At 42.1% G+C, this 17,116-nt stretch overlaps 1 long non-coding RNA gene across 3 annotated transcripts; it reads left to right on the top strand.

Annotated features, from left to right (window-relative positions):
• The first annotated feature begins 2,370 nt into the window (after nucleotides 1–2,370).
• LOC309540133 lies at nucleotides 2,371–16,941 on the top strand. Of its 3 annotated transcripts, none has more exons than XR_014223045.1 (5): nucleotides 2,371–2,389; nucleotides 7,953–8,020; nucleotides 9,015–9,123; nucleotides 13,669–13,827; nucleotides 15,492–16,941. It is a non-coding gene; the product is annotated as an uncharacterized lncRNA (long non-coding RNA). The 3 variants fall into 3 exon arrangements; XR_014223046.1 differs by lacking the exon at nucleotides 2,371–2,389 and adding an exon at nucleotides 2,851–2,969; XR_014223047.1 differs by lacking the exon at nucleotides 2,371–2,389 and adding an exon at nucleotides 2,853–2,915.
• Nucleotides 16,942–17,116: the final 175 nt, after the last annotated feature.

Here is a 17,116-nt window from a genome sequence, read left to right on the forward strand (position 1 = left end):
AGGCACTCTGCAAAGGACTAATTATTGGTAGCATATATTATGCCCTGTCCCTGAAAAGTATAGCAGGATCACCTGGATGTCAGAAAGAGGATGCTCTGGAATTAGAGATGGGAAAGAAATTTGATTCTATCCTTCACAATTTGCACTTCTCTGAATTTTGCAATGCTGTTCCCCAGCCAAGAGATTTGCACAAAGGTACACCTGCTGGGGTGAAATGTGTGCATAAAAATGCATGTGAGAGTGGAAATAACACTAAAAATGCGTTGTATTAGGGGAAATCACTTGAAAAAATGTGCACGCCAGGCATACAAAAATGTGTATCTTAGGAAAAAACGACAATAGAATGCTGATGAATTTTTGTGAGGATTTTAAACATACGCACACACTGCAAACCGATGTGGAAATATGGGGAACTAAGCGGAAGACTAGAAAAATGAGAAACTGAAAAAGATAGATTCACCCAACCCAACCTAGAATACAACTCTTGGTTGCGCATGTTGACTTGGTGCAGTAGACAGAGCAGTGGGGATGAAACTGAAGTGAGCACTCCTTAGATTAACTTGTAAATGGATGACGAGAAGGGTTAGAGGAGTATCAAACCAGAAAATATTTGGAGAATGGAGAATATTTAAGGATTATATAAGATCATATTGTACCACTCATACCATATTAACAGAACTTGAGTGATACTTGTAAACACAACAAATACCGTTTGTGGAGTAGACGGGAACAATATTAAAGAATATAAAACTGTGCGGGGGGAAACGATGACAGTATAAACAGTACAATGAGAATGATTGGAAGACTCGTTTTGTCAGAAGTCCTTTTTATTTAAGTGTTTAATAAAGGCGCTGTTTCAGCTGAAATGGTAACCACATAAAAGCTTATAAAGCAAAATCTTTTCTGAAAGCAAATGCTGCCACCTGCTGGACAATGGTGAAATGGGCATGTGAAGGTCCAGAATTTTATTAAACGGGTTGCTTCTGACAAATCTAGAAAGCATCTTAAGAACCATTATATTCCAGATAAAGTGTTAATGAACAAGGCTTAATTATCTTTCGGGACATATCTGGTCCTGCTTAGAAGGATGTCTTAATGCAAATCAGCTCTCTGGCTACTGTTAGCCCAACAATCACATATGCATAATTTTAATTATTACTATTTTGATGTCAATGTTTCTTTCCAAACAAGCCCCAAGCAGAAGCTGAGTCTTGTTCTGGTTTGTTTGAAGAAAAGCAAGCCATGCCTTCCCCTTTATGGCACAGGCGAGGAGCAGGATACGAGCAAAGCATTTGCACTCATTAAAACACACGTTATTTTAAACTATAGTTTAACATTGCATGCAGAGGATAAGCTTTTAATGAACAGCCCAGAACCAAAAAAAACAGAGGCCCAAGGAAACAGTGAGAAATTGCACCAAAACGTTGAGAGAGCAAACTTTGGGGGTGCCCCTAGGCATTGGCTTCAATAGAAATAAGTATTGTTCCGCATGATATTCTCATGAAGCGTTAAATCCTGGGGACTTTAAGAATGGACACTTACACAAGAAGTGAAGTACAGACTTCGGTAGGCGTCGCTCTGTCTCGGGAGACAATGGAGAAGTGTATCTTTGGGGCTGAAGTCAAACTGTTGGAGGGTTGCAGCGCTTGCTGTGGCTGTAGAAACCGATGTGGGAGAGGTATGTTTGGTTGCCTGCCCTGTGGAACGCCCTCCCATCAGATGTCAAGGAAATAAACAACAATCTGACTTTTAGAAGACATCTGAAAGCAGCCCTGTTTAGGGAAGATTTTGATGTTTTACCGGGTTTTTAATATTCTGTTGGGAGCCGCCCAGGGTGGCTGGGGAAACCCAGCCAGATGGGCAGGATATAAATAAGTTGTTGTTGTTGTTGTTTTGTTGTTGTTGTTTTGTTGTTGTTGTTGTTGGAGCTGGGGCAGGTGAAGGCATCCATTTGTGCTGCTGCAGTTGCACCAGAGCGTTCCTTCTCTCTGTGAATTAAAGGGGAAAGAAATATACATAAAATTTACAGGTGCTAATTTTTGGATCCAGGTGAAAATTTAGAAACAATTGAAACAATAATTTCGAATACAGTGGTACCTCGGGTTACATATGCTTCAGGTTACAGGCGCTTCAGGTTACAGACTCCGCTAACCCAGAAATAGTACCTCAGGTTAAGAACTTTGCTTCAGGGTGAGAACAGAAAACATGCGGTGGCAGCAGGAGGCCCCATTAGCTAAAGTGGTACCTCAGGTTAAGAACAGTTTCAGGTTAAGAACAGACCTCCAGAAGGAATTAAGTTCTTAACCTGAGGTACCACTGTAGAAATAGAAGACATCCCAGCAGAGAGGGGAGGGTGGTGACAAAGGTGCTTTCGCTGCCTGCTGCCCAGGTGCTCATTGATTGGACAAAAAGTCCTGAATTTCAGGGGGTTGGACTAGATGTCCCTGGCGTCCCTTCCAAGGCTGTGATTCTGATTCGATGATTTCACAACTTCCAAGGCCACTCATGCTCTCCAGGCTTGGACTGGACAGCCCTCCAAAGAGAGAATTTTTTTCAAATGGGGGGCTGTGCCGCTGACAGCCCATCAAACAGAGGACCATTTTCTGCAAAGCAAGACAAGTTGCCTGCCCACCCCCATAAATACAAATTCATATTTTTTTTCCCCTCTTTTGTATTGGGTCTATTACATTGTCAGCCTGCAGGCAAAGACTTCCTTGGCTTTTAATTAATCTCTTTACGGTGCTTAGGGGGGAAGAAATAGCTGCTTTGTAAGCGAGTGACAACAACAATACTAATAGATGCTCATGGTCCTTTTGGGATGTTGGTGAAAAGCTTCTTGTGATTGACAGGAGCATTCTGAGGCAGTTAAGAGGCAGTTAGGAGAGGCAGTTAGAGGATGGGGAGTTAAGATTAGGGTGAGAGAGAAAAGGACACTGGAAGAGAGCCTTCTCAGTTGATAGTCTGGAAATGTATATTGTTTGTTGTTATTATTAGCATGCCATGGGGATTATTGTTTAATAAGATAATGTACAGTTAAATAATACCCACAAGATTTTACCTTAATTGGATTTGCCTCTTTCACGTGTGATTGCTGAACCCCTTTAATTTTCCAGGGGTTTCCTAGTACCAGGGAATACATTCCTCTTTATCCCTCCCCTCCTTTATTTCGTCCTTCCTCAGTTTATCAGCTGTGCTGGGGGCACTGCTATTCTTTCGCTCCGTAACTTTATTTAAGCACTTGTTGGTTTTGTATCCTGGTCCACAAACATCCCAACAGAATTTTAATCTGAGTCATGTTGACTTGTGTGGACTTATTTCAGCGGGGTCTTTACAGGTTGCCAAATTCAAAAACGGGAAGGGAGGGATTATCACCCGTAAATTACTTTTTAAAAACACTGAAAGCTACTACCCTAAATGTACTGTAAGGTTTTACGTTTCCTTACCACAGAAAGGTTGTGCCACCATATAAGTCAAGTGCCTATAATAAATATTTTGCTTCTTAAACGATACAAACCCATACTGCTTTCTAAATCTATGGATGCACAAACAATCCCAAAGTCTCTGGGTACATCCACTCAGTTTCTAATCCCTATGGGCCCTTTTTCCTCGAAAACACCACAACTTCCCACATCCCAGGCACATAAACACACTCTCTCTTCTCCCTTTCCCGCCCCACAATCATCTACGATCTGAGGTAAAGCTGTGCCACCCACAATCCCATTTCTCCCCTTCCTGCGCCGTCAGTAGAGCTGGAAATCATGAGCTTTGACCTTTTACTTTATTTTAATACATTTATATCCAACCTTTTCTGCAAGGAACTCAAGGTGGCATACACATTTCCCCATTTTAGCCTCTCTTGACAACACTGTGAGTAGGTTAGGATAAAATATAGTAGGCTTCGTGGGGTTTTGAACCCAGGTCCCAGTCCGAAACTCTAACCACTACAACCACACTGGCTCTTAAACCCAGTAGAAGTACAAACTGGAGAATTGTTTGTGTCCTCCCTTGCTGGAGTCCTATGCCCAATAAGAGAGAGAATTATTTGAAGTATTCCTTTTAAAGCCTGTACAATCCAGAGGGATCCAGAAACCAGAGATATTATATCTTTGATTTTAAATGAGATAAACACCTCATAAGGATTTTCCCTTTTTTTTAATCGGTTTGTGAGTGCTGCATTCAATTAGAAATGTTAGGCTTGAAAGTTGTTAAAACAGATTAAGAGCAAGCAGACAGCTTCCTCATATAAAATTGATACCATCTTCCCAAAGTGCTGGGTTTTTTTTCCCCCTAATAGGGCACATGAGGCACAATGCTATCAAAATCAAACACTTAATTCTCTTCCTATTTCAGAGAGAGGGAAGCATTTACTGAACTGCACCACTGAAAACAATGGCATTTCAATGTGCTTCTCAACTGTGGCTGAATAGTGTCAATTGCATTTTTCAGAATAATAACAATTTATTATTTATATGCCACCCATCTGACTGGGTTACCCCAACCACTCTGGGCGGCTTCCAACAAATTAAAATGCAATACAACAGCAAAAAAATTAAAAAGGAAAGCATCATAGGCAGACACTGGAGAGGCCTGTCAGGAGTAAACATGGACCATTGGTATCAAATAGTATGGGGAAACAGCCTTACTAGAAAAACCAAAACTGACACAGGGACAAATAGAAGAAGACGCCTTCACCCCGGTATGGCTCCTCTTTATCACATGCACAACCCAACAAGAACCGGCCAACATCATATGAATCAATATGACCAGCGTGACCCAAAAATCCACACTCACACACATAAACACATCTCACTACAGCCAGCCAAAGACAACCAACCACCCCTGGGCCACCCCCAACCTCTCTCCCCACCAAGGAAATGTTGTTGTTTAGTCGTTTAGTTGTGTCCGACTCTTTGTGACCCCCTGGACCAGAGAACGCCAGGCACTCCTGTCTTCCACTGCCTCCCGCAATTTAGTCAAACTCATGCTGGTAGCTTCGAGAACACTGTCCAACCATCTCGTCCTCTGTCGTCCCCTTCTCCTTGTGCCCTCCATCTTTCCCAACATCAGGGTCTTTTCCGGGGAGTCTTCTCTTCTCATGAGGTGGCCAAAATATTGGAGCCTCAGCTTCAGGATCTGTCCTTCCAGTGAGCACTCAGGGCTGATTTCCTTCAGAATGGAGAGGTTTGATCTTCTTGCAGTCCATGGGACTCTCAAGAGTCTCCTCCAGCACCATCATTCAGAAGCATCAATTCTTCGGCGATCAGCCTTCTTTATGGTCCAGCTCTCACTTCCATACATCACTTCCAAGGAAATATAACAAGCAAATAGAAAGGGAATCCACACAAGTAACCCTTACACAAAACCCCATACATACACTTAGTAGAATTATATTGCATGCAACACTAATGTCTCACAACCGATGAAACTGATCCGTAGAAAACACAACTTGAAAAAAGAAACAATGCACGTATTTTTGTAAACTAAGAAATCTTTAATAAAAATTATTTTTAAAAAACATTTTTAAAAGAAAAGGGGAGTGTCTCTGATGTTCAAAAGCAGTCTAGGGTACAAAGGTTTAGGTGGGAAATTATTTGTATCACTGTATTAAAATATACGCCCCACTGTGGCTCTGTGGTCTAAACCACAGAGCCTAGGGCTTGCCAATCGGAAGGTTGGCGGTTCAAATCCCCGCGACAGATGAGCTCCTGTTGCTCGATCCCTGCTCCTGCCAACCTATCAGTTCGAAAGCACGTCAAAGTGCAAGTAGATAAATAGGTACCGCTCTGGCGGGAAGGTAAACAGCGTTTCTGTGAGCTGCTCTGGTTCGCCAGAAGCGGCTTAGTCATGCTGGCCACATGACCCGGAAGCTGTACGCCGGCTCCCTCGGCCAATAAAGCGAGATGAGCGCCGCAACCCCAGAGTTGGTCATGACTAGACCTAATGGTCAGGGGTCCCTTTACCTTCACCTTTTCTCTTCCACTCTGGAACCCCCAAGATGGCCCATAGTCTAAATAAAACTACAGGTCTCGTACAGTTCCATGTGGGATGACTTTTGGAAGGGGCACAAGGAAGAATAACAATTTCAAGGTCCGTATTAAGGCAATATTAGGCCAGCCCAAATGTCACAATGTATCTGTGAAATCTTTCAATTTTTCTCCAGAAATTTTTCCATCAGGCTAGATCAGTCTTGTCTAACCTAGTTCCCCCCCCATCCCACCCCACTGCGGTCTTGGACCCCAACTTCCATTGAAGCCTGTCAAGGAGTGATCATCCAAAATATCTTGAAGTCACCGGGTTAGGGAAGGCTGAGCTCTACAGACTCTCTCCTCCAAATCTGGCTGCTTTGTTTACCATCTCCTGATGGATTAGAGCAAAAAGCTTGCACACAATTCTGTGGCATTTCGGTTGGCCTACTAAGGGTATTGCCCCAGGATAGATTTTGGCATTTTTCTCCTGGGCCAACACTGCAACTTTTGTTTCTCGTGTGCCTTAAAAGAAAAATGAGGTTGATGTAAATTTTAGGCACTCTGGCAAAAAACAAACAAACCCCAAAGACGCTGCTCATTGATGTCCCCCATTCCTCTATCAGCAAAGGCAGCCAAAGCAAGGCCTCTGGTGTTAGGTGGAAATGCACAGGGTGAAGGCAAATTGGAGAAGGCAAATTCTCAAACACCCAGGTACCAAGTGTGGCGATCACACAGGGTCCCCGGACATTTCACCGTCTATTGATCCCTGTGCCACCACTTTATTTCTCTCTGCCACCACCCAGGCCCTACCTGGGACAATACTGAGTCCAGTAAGGTTTAAACTGGAACACAAACTTCTGTTTATTTATTGCAGTTTAACAAGTGTGTGGTTTCATAAACAGTATTGGTCAATTACATTCATGGGGTGCCTATCCAGACCTATAACTTCCGCTACCTGCTCTCACTCACTAAATCACCTCTCAGATATTTACTCGTCTTCCTAGCTCCTAACTGTTCCTGACTCAGCTTATTTCGCTACACGAACTCCACCTACCCACAGACTCTATCCCAATTCACTCCCACTCCAGCCAACCTCCCAACGAACTCCTCCCTTCGCCCCTCTCAGAGCTGGTTTTATAGTCCCTCTGACTCCACCCCCTGGGTTCTGATTGGGTAACCTATTTAACTATTTCACCTCCAGCACTCTCATATGTTAACGTCACACCAAGCCATTTATTTTAAGGCTTGCTAGGGACACCCAGGAGTAGTGCATTCAGTCCTGTGGGCCCAATTTTGTGGGACTCCCAACAGACAGGCCCCCTCCCTCTGGCACCTACTTGATGACTTTTAAAGTCATTTCCTATTTTATAGTTTTCAACTGGTTTATCTCCATTGCATGTGTGTGTCTATAATTTTATTTATTTTCCATTTAATATTATACATTCACATCATCATTATTCACAATACCGCTCTGGCTCTTTAGAGCCTTTCAACTTACTTCCCTCCCACCTCATGAATTTGAAATTGACCTTTATATCATTGCAAGTTATACATTTTCCCATTCTAATTACACTCATTACAGAATGGCTAAAAAATTAAATTAACATAGAAAGACAGAAAATTTCTCATTGCAAGTCTTCAAGCAACCCTGCTAGTGATGTCTCTCAGATATTGTATAAATTTACTCCAATCTTTTTGGAATACTTGATTGTGCTGCTTGTTCCTGTCAGCTTTGCCAGTTCTGCAAAGTCCATCATCTTCATCTGCCACTCTTCTTTCATTGGTTCCATTGCATTTGTTGAGGCCATTGTAATTATGTGATATATCAATTTATGAAGTGAATAAATAAAAGCAGTACACCTTTAATCAAGTGCAGAAGGAGTCCAGAAGGCAGTGCAAATCCAATAGCAACCGGGTGATACACAAATAACATTCACGCTGCATGTTTTTCCTAACAAACACCAAACATTTGTCATTTATTTTTAGGGGACCTCATCAGCAGTGACTTAAGTTGTATGCAAAGGCTTGGGGAAAGCACCTGTTTGTATGGGAACGTAAGTCGAGTGTTGCAGCATTTTTTTCTCATGAATAAGCCAGGCCTAATCCGGGTTTTAAAGATTAATTGTAATAACAAATGGATTACAGGATTACACTAGAGATATGCTTCCCTATATACATAGAAATGTAATGTCGTCATGGTGCAATTGGCATGACTGCCAGTAGGGGGCCACACCAACACCATGATGACAGAATAGCAGGCAGGTGAAGGAGGAAGCAGGCCAGGTGGGAGGAAGACCAGGTGAACTGTTTATTATTATTATTATTATTATTATTATTATTATTATTATTATTGCATTTTTTAAAAATACAGAGAAAGCATGAATTAAACATTACATCCAAATATTCAAAAGTAAAAATAAAAAGTAAAAATAAGAAAAGAAAGAAAAGGGGGGAAAAGAAAAAAGAAAAAAGATAAATAATAAACGAAAATGAATTAGTCAAGTACACAAAATTGTTCAAACAGTGATTTGAATATTCTATACACCGGGTTCTCAGAAAGAAATTATATTTGTAGTCCTTCTTTTCTTTCTTTCTTTCTTTCTTTCTTTCTTTCTTTCTTTCTTTCTTTCTTTCTTTCTTTCCTTCCTTCCTTCCTTCCTTCCTTCCTTCCTTCCTTCCTTCCTTCTTTCTTTCTTTCTTTCTTTCTTTCTTTCTTTCTTTCTTTCTTTCTCTCTCTTCCGGAAAACTAGTTTGAATCCCTGCTCTATTAGTTGACTTCCCTCCATCTCTTTGCGGCTTCAACGCTTCTCTTAAGTGACAAATATTCTGCATTCATTTATTAAAATCAGTCCGTCCCCCCTTATATCTGTGAGATAAATCTAAGCGCAACCAAGTATTGGTTTTGGAACCATATTTTGTCAGGTAGTTTTTAAAGCAATCCCATTCCTTTTTGTACCTTCATATGCCTATTGATGTCTATTTGACATTTTGATTGTGTTGATCATAGAATTCTTGAATTCCATGTTAAACTATTCAATTTCCCTCCAGATTTACAAGGCAATCAGCAGTCAAGTAACTCCTTGATATCACAAGCACTTTTTGCTCAGTGTTTTGAGAGTTGGGAACAGATTTTCAAGAGATATTAGCAAAATACATGGTAAGTAACTTTGCCAACTTCTCTCACTTCTCTAGAAAACAACTAGATGAGCAATCTTACAGTAAATCTAACTGTGTCAGTAAAATAACTATTTCTGCAGGAGAAATATTCTGAGTTCAATATTTGTACAGCTTATCCAAAAAGACTAGTCACTGTAGTAAAATATTAACTAGAAGTTTCAATCATTGCTTCCTACTGCGTCATCTAATTAGACAGATACCTTCCAAAGAGCAGAGGGAAACAAACACACACTTTTAAGTACTTTAACTCTTCTCCCGGATCTTCTAAAGCTACTTTAGGTAAAATAATCTTATTGTATTCACTCCTGCAGAAGTTAATTGAAATGATTTCCACAAGAGGCTACCGGGGCTTTGAATCAGCATTGCCAATGGGGTGTGAAACTAATCTTAAAGGTAAAGGTAAAGGTACCCCTGCCCGTACGGGCCAGTCTTGCCAGACTCTAGGGTTGTGCGCCCATCTCACTCAAGAGGCCGGGGGCCAGCGCTGTCCGAAGACACTTCCGGGTCACTTGGCCAGCGTGACATCGCTGCTCTGGCGAACCAGAGCCGCACACGGAAACGCCGTTTACCTTCCCGCTGGTAAGCGGTCCCTATTTATCTACTTGCACCCGGAGGTGCTTTCGAACTGCTAGGTGGGCAGGCGCTGGGACCGAACGACGGGAGCGCAGGGATTCGAACCGCCGACCTTTCAATCGGCAAGCCCTAGGCGCTGAGGCTTTTACCCACAGCGCCACCTGCGTCCCACGAAACTAATCTTACTATAGAGTAAAATTGTAAGGCTGTTGTCACACTACAGTTTGCACGGTCACCAGTTGGGTGACCGCGGCAACTCTAGTGTGACCACAAAACAGCAGGCAAGCAGGCAGCACAGGCAGACAACGCAAGCTGTTTAAAGGAGGGTGGGCAGTGCTTCAGAGAGTAGTTTCTCAAGCCCCGTTAAAATGTTTGGGGTGAGCTGGGAGGGAAAGGGCAGGATGGGCGGGTTGGGTCAAGTGTTATGGGAGGGAGTCCGTGAGCTCAGCAAGCAGGGACAGCAGCCCCATGTGTGTTCGGAAAACCTTGGTGGTTTACAGTGGTACCTCAGGTTACATACGCTTCAGGTTACGTACACTTCAGGTTACAGACTCTGCTAACCCAGAAATAGTGCTTCAGGTTAAGAACTTTGCTTCAGGATAAGAACAGAAATTGTGCTCTGGCAGCGTGGCAGCAGCGGGAGACCCCATTAGCTAAAGTGGTGCTTCAGGTTAAGAACAGTTTCAGGTTAAGTACGGACCTCCAGAACGAATTAAGTACTTAACCTGAGGTACCACTGTATTTATTTCGTAAAATGGACACACCGCCTGATTGTAAAAAGAAAAAATCAAAATGGTTTACAAAAGAAGATAAAGCAGTAAAATTATCAATGAGAAAAATAAACAACAATAACAGTGTATGTAATGTTGAATTGGATTCTGTTCTATCATTATTTACTATTATTAAAGAATTAATATTGTATTAACACACGCATTACTTTCATGTAGGGAGAAATGAGCTCCTGCGCCATTACTATGGAGCTAGAAAAGGGTGGTTTTAGTAGAGGTTGCCTTTATGGCACAGCTTCCCAGATATAACAGATATGTGAAAGAAAGGTGGTCAGATGTGAAAGAGCAGAAGAGGTCCAACACCTTTAATCGCTGTGTAGGATAGCAAAGGGACGCGGGTGGCGCTGTGGGTTAGACTACAGAGCCTAGGACTTGCCGATCAGAAGGTTGGCAGTTCGAATCCCCGTGACGGGATGAGCTCCCGTTCCTCGGTCCCTGCTCCTGCCAACCTAGCAGTTCAAAAGCACGTCAAAGTGCAAGTAGATAAATAGGTACTGCTTCGGCGGGAAGGTAAATGGCGTTTCCGTGCACTGCTCTGGTTCGCCAGAAGTGGCTTAGTCATGCTGGCCACATGACCCGGAAGCTGTACGCCGCCTCCCTCGGCCAATAAAGCGAGAGGAGCGTCACAACCCCAGAGTCGGCCACGACTGGACCTAACGGTCAGGGGTCCCTTTACCTTTAGGATATCGAAATTCAGTCTCTCCACACTTGGTAAAGGTATATGGGCCCCCACTTTAACATATCTGTTATTCCCGGAATGGTACCATGATTAATTTTGGTTTGCTGTATGGTTAGTTTGAGTTTCCTGTGAATATGTATTGTATCTGGTAAAGAATGGGAATCCATTGTTGTTGAAGTTCTGCGAATGCTGGGGGATTGCATAGCTATTCTTACACGTGAAGTCTTAAATTGCCATGTTACAAGAATAACAGTTCATCAGTCACTAACTGGCACTGAAAGGAATTGCTGAAATTAGAACCAGATGCTTATAGAGGGGCAAATAAGCCCTTCTCATGTCCTACTGCTACTTGTTCTCTGTGAGTTCTGATTCAAGATTAGGAAACTAGATTTGACTGAAACTGAGTGTCTTGCTGCATTGGAATATTTTTTTAAAAAAAGACTTGTCAGTGCATTGGAAGCAGGAAATGGGCTACGAAGGCAGCTGGACCTTTGGATCATAAGGGAGTCAAAGGTGTGCCAAGGAAGAAAAAGGAAATTGTTATGTACTGAAGTTCTCACCCTGGGCCAGCAGGGGGATACTGTAGATAGTTCAGGACCACATATGCAAATAAGGGATCGAAAGTGACGTTCAGTGATTGGATAGTTACAGAAAATGGTTACTGTTGCGTTCTAGTGGAGCTCTATATAAGCAGGCTGGCTGAACCCTTCAGTTCTGTTCTGTTCTGGCCTGTGAATAAACAAGAGCTGTTTGAAGAATCACTGTGTCGTCTGATATGTTCACCCACAACTTAACAGAAATTGCAGAGAAGCTGGCAGAATGCTTTGTATGTCTCTTCGCTGTGGAAGATGCAAGGCAGTTCTTTGTGCGCCCAAATGAGGGGATTGGTAAAAGTGAAGTTGAAAGGGAAGTCGGTAAGGCTTGGGAGTTCCTAAAAATCACAATATAGTGGTACCTCGGGTTAAGAACTTAATTCGTTCCGGAGGTCTGTTCTTAACCTGAAAATGTTCTTAACCTGAGGTACCGCTTTAGCTAATGGGCCTCCCGCTGCTGCCATGCCACTGCCACGCGATTTCTGTTCTCATCCTGAAGCAAAGTTCTTAACCCGAGGTACTATTTCTTGGTTAGCGGAGTCTGTAACCTGAAGCGTCTGTAACCTGAGGTACCACTGTAGTAGAAACTCAGCTGAAATGTGCTCCTTGTATTTCTTTATTTGCACCATCTCTGCTTTCTTTGGTCAATGTTTGTTCTCATTGGGGATAAGTGACCATTTTCTGAAGAACTGCTCCTTGCCTCCAGTAAGCTTCCTTGACTCTGTTCCTTAACCATGCTGGCATCCTCTTGGTTGCTGCACTCAGGTCCTGCCTGCTTGTGAGTAGCCTCCAAGCGTTTGGTTGGTTGCTGCGAAAAGAGGATGCCAAACTAGATGGACCTGATCCAGCAACACATTTTGTGTGTGTTATCATTGTGCCTCCTTAGAGCATTCCTGAGATCCAACAAGGGACAGCAAAAAGCAAATGTTTGAAGCCTTTACAAAAGAGCAAACATGACACTAATCTCTGCAGTCTTTTAGATCATTCTGAAATCTCCGCAGAGAGCTGAAGGAAATAATATTAGTAACCCTTTATAATAGTGAATTTTGTGATACTGGACAGTACAGATAATTTCTTCTATGCACTTTAATGGTAGATAAGTGGGATGGGTGAGGAGAGACTTAGGAATTTCCATGCATCTCAGTGTTGTTTAATCATTTATTTGTTTTGTGAAAGTAAATTGCCCTAACCTCATGGGAATGTTTTTTGGTTTGCTATTAATTTGTAGAAGTGCTCAGATGACCTCTAGCGGCCGTGTGATAACATTGCAGAGAAAGCGCACAATTCTAAAATATAACCTTAATATAGTGGGCTCATTGCTTTTTTTAAATACCATTTGGGGTTAAAAAGGTCCAATTACTTGTCCAAACTAAAAGTTAAATGAGTTAACAGGTGGTTCATGGTTGGTTTTGATTTCTTATCTTGCAGGTTGTTGTATTTAACGTGTTATATTACTTTTCCTGTTGGCTTTATATGGCAAGAGTTGTGCTGGATTTTTAATACCGCTTTGGAAATTTGGAAATAAAATACTAAAAGGCATTATTACACAGTGTTGATAAATGCTTAGTAAACAAATGCATTTTTAATCTTACTTGTTTCTCATTTTAATATTAGGTTTTACTGTTGTTGTTTTACTCTACCTGTAGCTTTCTGTGTTTTCAGCTGTGAGCTGCTATGAATTTAGGACTGAAAAATTAGGATAGAAATCTTTTGAATAAAACCTAGAGACTTGGTGGAAACAAGGAAATAATTCAGTACTGTATTAGGTTTTCAAATAGCCTATAATTGGCTGACTGACTTGTTTTTCAGGAAACATTGCTATACAAAACCACAGCTAGCATTATTATTCGTATTAAGTTTAATAAGTGAAATGAAAACTTTATCCTGGGCAGATGGCATTTGATCAGAAACACGGTGATGCTGCGATTTCTACACTTCAAGTTCAAGTGGATGATGTGAAAAATGTCATGAGCCAAAATATTGAAAAAGTCTTGGACAGACAAGAACGGCTGAGTGAGCTGGCTGATCGAAGCGATGATCTCCAAACAGCGGTGATTCTACATTCATTTACTTTGTGCAGAATATTTATCAGTAGAATGGCTTTAAGCTGACTCTTTGAGGATTGGCATCAGGATCTGAGGGTTGTATCATATTAACTCCATCACGCAGCCTTTCTCAACCTTGGGTCCCCAATGTTTTTGGCCTACAACTCCCATCATCCCTGACCACTGGTCTTGTGAGCTAGGGATCATGGGAGTTGTAAGCCAAAAACATCTGGGGACCCAAGGTTGAGAACCACTGAAAGGATGTACGATTCTGCAAATGTACCGTATTTTTTGCTCCATAACACTCACTTTTTTCCTCCTAGAAAGTAAGGGGAAATGTCTGTGCATGTTATGGAGCGAATGCCTACGGATGGCGGGGGGGAATCTGCTGCAGTTGTGAGCAGAGGATCCATGGTTCCCCTTCCTTCCCTCCTCCGTGGCTCGCTTTGAAACAGCAAAGCAGGAGAAGAGCCGCTGAGTGGGGAGAGAGGGACAGAGAGCCTGCTTGCTTAAAAGGAGCAAAGCGGGAGAGAGGAGCCTTCTCCTCTTATACCCCTCGTCTGCATTATTAGCAGCATCCTTCTCCACCCACCCCATGCGTGTTCCTTGTCCCTTGAGTGCTTTTCCTTCCCTCCCCACTTAAAACATGGTTACAAAACACGGATCCACATGGATCCTCAGGATTTTTGCACTGGATCACCCCAAATTCACCATCAGATCACATAGCATGTCCATGGCTACAGCTTGCACCAAAAAAACACGCACCCACTGTTGCCTGGGGCCGCAGTGGTGCAAAAACGTGGTTACAAAGCATGGATCCACATGGATCCTCAGGATTTTTACATTGGGCTACCCCAAACTCACTGTCAGATCACATGTTTGTGGCCACAGCATGAACCACAAAAATCATACATCCAGTTTCATTTAGAATATTTTTTCCTTGTTTTCCTCCTCTAAAAACTATGTGCGTGTTATGGTCAAGTGCGTGTTATAGAGCGAAAAATACGGTAGCTTCCTTCCCATCTCTCCTTGCACACTCTTATGGGGGTAACACCTGTAAGATTTAGGGGCACAGGGAGGGGTATGCTCCATTGCACAAGTGTAAATCCTTGGACTGATGGAAGAAGTTTGTTGGATCCACAGGGAAGCCACGTGGTCCATTTGCTAGCAATGCAGCAAGTTGCTTACTTTGGGGGCTCACCACAAATTACTCCTCCAAGAAAGTCGTTGGTGATCAGGGCCTTTGAAGAAACTGTTTTAAGTGTTTAACTATCAATTCATGCTAATCAAGCAGCTTCAATGACACTGAATTCCAAGAGGAGAAATATTCTAGGCTCATTTTGCGCTTCTCTCTCCCACCAGCTCTCAAAATACTCAGGCAGCCTGATAGAAAAAAGCATTATCCTAATCGTGCTTATTCATAAATCCTATTTAATTCAACAGGGCTTATTCACTTAAGTAGGGTTCAGATTACAGCTTAAGTGTGTTAACACACAATTCTTTGAATTGCATCCGTTTGAAAAACAATGCAAGCTAAGACTTCAATTACCAACTGTTGGGGTAATTTGTAAGTTACACAAAGCTACTTCCACATTTCTAAAGCAGCCACTTTCATCCATTTGGTGTGTTGCCCTGCTTATTGACTTGTGCCTTTTTCCATTTGCTTTCAGGCTCACGGTTTCCAAAAGACGTCTACAAAGATTTCAAGGAAGATGTGGTGGAAAAACACTAAAATGATCATAATTATTGTTAGCGTTGTCCTCGTCATAGTAGTGTTCATCATCCTTTTAGCCACAGGCACCATTCCAACATAAGAATCCTTTTAAGCAGTTTCAAACAATGCACTGGCATTCTATAAAGAGTTCTAGATTGAAAGGCACAAGTATTTTTGTTTAAGTCTTCTATCTAAAAATAAGTACAGTTAACAGCTACAAATTGCTTTTACACACTAGTGCTTGCCGTTGGCTGGCAAGCAACCAGGGATGGGAAACCTGTAGACCTCCAGGTTCCTGGATTACAAACCACATTATCTACAACCCTTTGCCAGGCTGGCTGAGGCTGCCAGGAATTGGGAGTCCAACAAGGTCTGGAGGATCACGGATTTCCCAGCCCTGCAATAAAGGAATGAGCTAACTCCCCATTTTAAATATTTTGCATCATAAAAAGTGACAAGGCAATAGATTTACCTATTAAGACAAAACCCTGAACAAAATTCTCAGTGGTGCAGGGGTAGAAATGCTTTCAATTTCTAAGCCAACTTGTTGCATCTACTTCCTATTCTGCACCCTTATATGCTTAAGGCCCACGTTCTACAAATACTGGTGTTTAAGGGTGAAATAATAATAATCTGATACCAAGTAGGAAAAGTTCTTTATTAAAGGGGGAAAGTCGTGCTATAGGCAAGAGCAGGCTTGAGAACTCCAGACCACAATGTCCTGCCCAATGGTTTTTTGCTTATTCTCACACTACATGATTCCTCACTGCAGTTTAGTTTCATGTTTATTAAGCAACAGCCTGATAGAGTAAGAAATTGAGCCCTAGTGCAGGTGTGTCTACTTATTCCTATAACTGGAGCCTCTGTGGCGGAAAACCTATTAGTGGCTGAACTTCAGTCAATAGCTATATGTCCAGACACGTATGACTGCAATGTACAGTCATTTTATATGTAAGAATTTTGGGGAAAAGCAGCGAGAAAGATGCTGGGGTTTGCTGCCAGCCACTGGCGACAGCAGGTAGACAGACCCTAAAAAAGCACCTCCTTAAAGCCATAAGAACATGTTGAGACGAACGGACTGTGCAATACAAGCCATGGCAGAAGCAATTCATTCTGCAGTCTCTTATTCCAGAGTAGACTGTCAGGAGCCTTCAGAGTACTTACCCAATTGTCGGTTATAACAATCAGTACAAAATTAATGAAATGCTTAAAAGTGCCGTCTTTCTTGATTCAACTGCTTATAGAAATGTTTTGTTTCCAATGGATATTGATGTGACAGTGATCAAACAAAATATAGATATCTGTGTACCATCTGGCCAATGTTTTTTGAGTGATATTAGAAGTCATACTTTGTTGGGCAGGTGCCGTTTTAAAGGCTGGAAAATATAAATGTAACATGGACCCCACTGTACTGTCTGAAGTTTTGGTTGTTTTTTTAAAAATGTATTTCTAGAGTTCAGGAACAGAGAAGAAGAAAACTTGTGCTGGCTCCTAACCCACAGCCAGTAGGTAGTGTCAATTCAGAACCGCTAGATCTACAACACTGGAATTATCCTGCCTTTTGGATGACTGACTCAAGCA

The sequence above is a fragment of the Podarcis vaucheri genome, assembly GCF_965113315.1.
Source record: "Podarcis vaucheri genome assembly, chromosome: 9".
NCBI classification, from domain to species: domain Eukaryota; kingdom Metazoa; phylum Chordata; class Lepidosauria; order Squamata; family Lacertidae; genus Podarcis; species Podarcis vaucheri.